Genomic DNA, 6,000 nt, shown 5'->3' on the forward strand with positions numbered 1-6,000 from the left:
GCCAAAGCAGGAAGCCAAAGCTATTTTTTAAAATATAAATACACTTGATCTCCTTCAATGCCACTGCTAACCCCATTGAGGCAGAGAGGCAGCACAGCTCCAATGTTAAAAGAGGCTAATTACTCCCAGTATCTCCCACACTCCAGGGAGGCGAGGTCATGCAGAGGACAGGCATGTGAAACATTCCTACAGCCTGCTGCTGCTAGACCTCCCTCCCACCTCAGTCTTCCCCTGTCCTCCTTTCTTTATCCATCCTCCCCCGCGCCGCTTCTTCTCTCTTTCCTATGTCCCACTTAGCATCACTTACATTTTTTCTTACTGTCCATCTTCGCAATATTCATTTGTTTTCATTTGCATGTATTAAGCCATCCATCATTGATTATTGTGGCATAGGGCCAAGATACAATGATCTATTCACATTAAGTTAGCAGGCTATGACTCTATAGGCATTTATAATTATGCCATGTAACAACTGTGTTGAGAATATTAGCATCTGATGTAAAGCAAGTTTAATGTTAACCATTTTAGTTTAACATGTAAGCATGGTAAGATTTGCTACACATCAATAAACACACAGTAGAGCTGAATCTGACAGCAATACAGATATTTAGCCATAAATCAGGGCACTTGATACATTTTTGCCAGATGATGGTGCTCTAAGACAAGCTGGGTATTGACCACATATATCTTAATATCTTAATACTACACACTGTATCTTAATGTGTGGATAGCACTACTCATAGAATACTGTCTGCTCCAAATGTGCCAAATACCTAAACCAGTGGTGCCAAACTCATTTTAGCTCACAGTGAAACTATAAATACTGCCCTGCTAAAAAGTCACCATCAGGGTTTTAATGAGGCAAACAGTAAAGAGCTCTAGATTGGATAATTACTGTAGTGGCTGGCAACAGGTTATTTAACCAACTTCTCTTAAACAACCACACCTGAAGACAGATCCTGTAGTCATGGATATGATATCATTCTGTTTCAAAAGGGACAAATTATTGACTTGCATCAAGGAAGGAGGACAACTAAGGAAATTCTATCCAGTGCATTATTAAAGCATTTAAGGATAGTATAGTGAATCCATCTTTTTTAATTGTTTTTTTGTTTTTTTTAATGATTGTGAATAGAGCTCACTTTAAGGTCTGGTGAAATGAAATTTTGTGCAAAATGAGAAGTGCAACTCATGCATATGTTAAATAGAAAAGACAAAAGAGCCTTTCCATATGGACAATATGAAGGGATCTGAAGTAATTTGGATTTAATAGCTATATAGTCCGAAGATAACAGTAGCAGTGAGGCTAATCTGGGGGAAAAAGGCTTTGGTTTACTAGTAAGCATACATGTTAGACTCATGAGGAATAGAAAATGTTAATGTGTTCTAATGAGTCCAGATTTACCCCGTTCCAGACTGATGGGTAAAATGTTCAAAACAGAAACTGATGGTGAGATTTCCAGATTGAGTGAACAGAATTAATTTACATTATAATTTACACATAGAAATGCACAAAACTTCAACACATTTTTTTTTTTACCACTAAACAACAGTTTTGTTTTACCTCTGCAAGAATTAACAACTTTTATACCTTTAAAACGTATTTTTCCTTTACTGTCGTTTTGCGAAATATATTGCTCCACCAGCGCCCAGGCCGTTATATTTCTTTCCAAAGAACATTGTCACAACAGTCATGAAAGTTTTTATATTTTATATCCCCATAAATGGGCAGGTCTTTTTATTTGAATCTTATCCATGAATGACAATTGCAGTCAGCATACTGGATCGGTAGGAGTGGTACATAAATGTATCTCCAAGTTATTTTACAGTACACCACTTGAGTGAATGTACTCAAAAATTCTGACAGCACATGTAGCCGTTCAAGGAGGTGTTGTATTCAGTATTGTGCCTTTTTGCAGCTTGGAATGCTTTCCCACAAAGTTAATAAAACCCATTTTGTGCGTTTATGAGTCTCCAGCATTTAGTTCAGGATATTGCACCAAATGGCAAGTGGGCCCTAAATGACCAACAGTCAAACAGATCCTCAGCATTCCTTTTTGCATCTTTACAACCAGTTGTAAACCCTCACTAAAAACTTAACACCACGGAGGGGTAATTTATTAGTGCAATATATATCTTTTTACTGTCGCACTAGATGACAGAGGCAAAGTCCTCTTTGAAGTTATATTTGACTTTCTACAAGGTTTTACTTGGTAAATACAAAACTATTCTCACTGCTTGATCTGTGATTTCTATGATTTTTATAATATGAAACATCTGTGCAATGTCTCTTCTTGTATATGGAGTATTTTTCACCTTCACTGGACAGTGCAGTATACAAGAAGAAGGAGGAAATAGAAGAAAAAGAGAGAGCAGGAGAGACACACAGACTTGAAGGCAGCCATGTGGCATAAGGTCACCTGCTCAAAAAAAAAAAGGTCACCTGCTCAGCCAGTGAGCTAAACTGACTCAACATGAAGGAGCATGCTTTAACCCAAACTGCAAACCTTTCTCAGCCATAACCAAGTTGTGTTTATTGACTAAACCTAACCAACGAGTGCAAGTAAAAAGGAAGAGGAGGAAATGTCACATTGGGCACCCATAATTCAATTACATTTTTCAGTTCCAATCACAACCACAGTTGCCTCAAGGAACTTTGTATTGTAAGGTAAAGACAATATTGAAGAGAAAACCACAACAATCACATGACCTCCTAATAGCAACCACTTCCAGTGGGAATGAAAAACTCACTTTTAAAAGGAAGAAATCTCCAGCAGGCTTTGAAGAGTGATGCTCAGCCCAGGAGTACATGGTCCAATTTAATTTGCATTCATATCTTTTTTCTTTTCTTTTGAACAAAAAAAATGTAATGCTGCAGTTGTCATGATCCTGAGTCCATGACTCAGTGATTTTGTGTTTGGTGTATTTATTGTTATTATTTTCATTATTATTTGTGTTTTGGGATTTTAGATACTGGGTTTCTGGGTTTGTGCTCACTCTGTTGGTCCCTTGTGTTAGTGTTCCCCTGGCTCGTCAGGTTAATCAGGTCCAGCTGTGTCTCCCACCTGTGTGTGAATTCCCAGTATCCCTCTGTGTATTTATAGTGTGTGTTTGCCTCTGTTCCTCGTTGTGTCGCCTGTGTTCATCCTCTGTGTTACCTTGCGTACTCTGCATTACTCTGTGAATCTGCGTGCTCTCCCTGCTGTCCTCCCTTCATGTTCAGTAGTGATGGCCAAATGAAGCTTTCCGAAGCACTGAAGCTTGTATTGAAAAACGGTTCATTACTCGAAGCTTTTCAACACAGTCCTCTCCGGTGACATCTGGTGGTGAAAATTTTGAAGAGCAGCTTGAATCTGCAAAATAAAACGGACTGCTCAATTATCAGTGCTCACTCAAGAGTGGAGTTCTCTCTGATATTGGGCCACCGTTCCGTTGCTTTGAACATGTAATTGGTTTTGTTTTCTCGATTGGGGGGCTGAAAAAAATGTAATGCGTATTTGCGTAATACATTTTGATCAATAAACTTTCCCTATTTAAACATGCACTATGGTGGCCTTTCTTTGCTCATAACTCCTTGATGTTGGTAAATACAATAAGTGAGCAATATATATAATATACATATGATAATGCACAGCACATTATGGAGTATGCCCCTGCTGTGAAGTCCTGCCTCCATCTACTTGTCGTTTAATCACTGGACAGCTGGACAGGTTCATACAAAATATTAGATTAGGCCAATTGTCCTATACATATTTTTGACCTAGGGGTGGGATTGATTGTGAACTGGAAAGGGAAAATACTTAGGAAGCTGAGTACGGCTGCATCGTCACTGATTTGTAGAATCATTTTGATTCGATACAGGATCCGATTCAATTTGATTGGAATCTGGAAAGTTTTGCCTCAGTCAGAAATATTACAATTCTGATCATTTAACAGTATATATCCATAATTTCGTATCTATTAAAAGAAAGCTGACACATGTGAGACTTAATTAGAGATGTAAACAGAGAGTTATGAAACCTGCGGCTGCAGAAGCCAGCGAAAAAAAAAGAGGCAAACACAGCGCGGACCCGCCGACACATCAAAATCTGACTCTGACGCGTCGGGTCCGCGCTCTGTGTTCACGTTTGTATGCAGAATCCGTAAACCTGCTCCCAGTTACTGTTTTAGCTGCATGGTGTTTGACGACATGTTGTGAGGTTTAACCTGAGATGCTGGCGTTTCAGGCATAATAACGTTAATTTACAAATCGACACGGGATTTTAATGAATCAATATCACTTTATTCAATTTAGCATGGATTGTAATCAGAAAAGCGATAATCAAAACCCACCCCTAATCAAGAACTTGCAAAGTAAAAACATGCTCTATGTCAGGTAGCCCTTTTGTTATTTACATTTAAAAAGAGGATTAGTGTTACTGTGCGCTGGCTGAGTCTGTTTCTTTTCTTAGAAATAGTTTCTCCTGCCCTGGAGAAAATCCACTTGCATGGAACAGAAGAGGCTGTGGAGTGCAGGAACTACACTGCAAGCTGGTAGATATGCAGGTATTCCTGGGTCCTGCAGACTATCACCTAAAAACAATAAACAAAATGATTTTCTAAACTGTGTAGCAATGTCATGTACGTATAGTGTCAAATACATTTTTGTAGTCTTCATTAGCTTTAATTCACATGGAAGTGTTCCTAAAGTCATATGCTGTAATGATCTTTCCATTATGAAAACATGATTTTGGACATTTCAAGTTTTTCACTTCGGCAGATAAAATGAATTGAGCAAAATCAACTCAAAATATTCCCACACGCCAGAACGTCCTCTCTTCCTCGCTGGCTCCATATCTGTCAGTGGAATGATCACCTCTTCGCTATCTGTCACCATCAACACACTCCACGAATCCCGTGGATGATTCACTTCCTTATATCTGTTTGAATCAGGTACCGAAGCAGTTACGTGCGTAATGAAGCTTCGGACGTCACTGGTCACGTGACTTTTGCCAAACGAAGCAAGCCTCGACACAGTGCTTCTGAACCAGTGTGTTGTTTTTTTCGACACACGCTCCGGAGCGTCAGCTTCAAGCGGGCCATCACTAATGTTCAGGTTTGCTACTCTTTGGTTTAGTTTCTCCCAGTTTAGTCCATCCGTAGTTCCGTTTTGCCATCCTCACTTTATGTTTGGTATTCTTAATAAACCACCCTCACATCTGAATAAGTGCTGCATTTGAGTCCTCCTTCCACACATCACACGGCTGCTGCCCCAGTCGTGCCAGCAGTTAAAGGAGAGATGAAAAACAGTACTGTCTGTTTTGTACATGTTATTAACCGTAGTAAACCGAATTCAGTCGTTGAAAGCAAGCATTTTAAAAGCTGTTTAAAGTAATTTTTAAAAGTTATGTAATAGAAGGAAGACTGCTGTACTCATAAATATACATAGACTGCTGTATATTTATGTATTCCAATGACTTGACAAATAGATGGATAGATAAAACGTCATTAATCCCTCAGTTTGGTTCTTCCGGCAAATTCAGTAAATTTTCAGAAGCTTAGCATTAATCCATTACAGTTTTTTCTGAATGCTTCGACCCTAACTGTGATTCCTGTAGCACAATTCCTAAAACTATTCAGACATATAGCAAAACCACTCACTGAGTTTGCAAAACTAAAAGCACAAAAACTGCTTTGCACTCAGTTTGCAATTTTGTAACACACACTTTGCAAAACTGTAGGCACAATTCACTGCACAACACTCAATTACCAAATTTCCAACACACTCCTAGCAAAAGTATACACATGTATGGCTATCATTAACACTAATTTGCCAACTGTCTGGCACACTTTCACATGTGAAAACTTTTTTAGATAATTAGTTCACTTTGCAATCAGCCTAAGCACTATAATACAGGTAAGCTGTGTGTGCGGAGTACAATGGAGGGAGCAAAAAGAGTGAGAAGTAGAGGAGGCCGAGGAAGAGGACATGGAGGTGAAGAAATAGGATGAAGAGGACGA

This window comes from Mchenga conophoros, linkage group LG11, assembly GCF_057382185.1.
Source record: "Mchenga conophoros isolate Kocher_MC1m ecotype Shallow Benthic linkage group LG11, M_conophoros_male_GT1.1, whole genome shotgun sequence".
Taxonomy (NCBI): Eukaryota; Metazoa; Chordata; class Actinopteri; order Cichliformes; family Cichlidae; genus Mchenga; species Mchenga conophoros.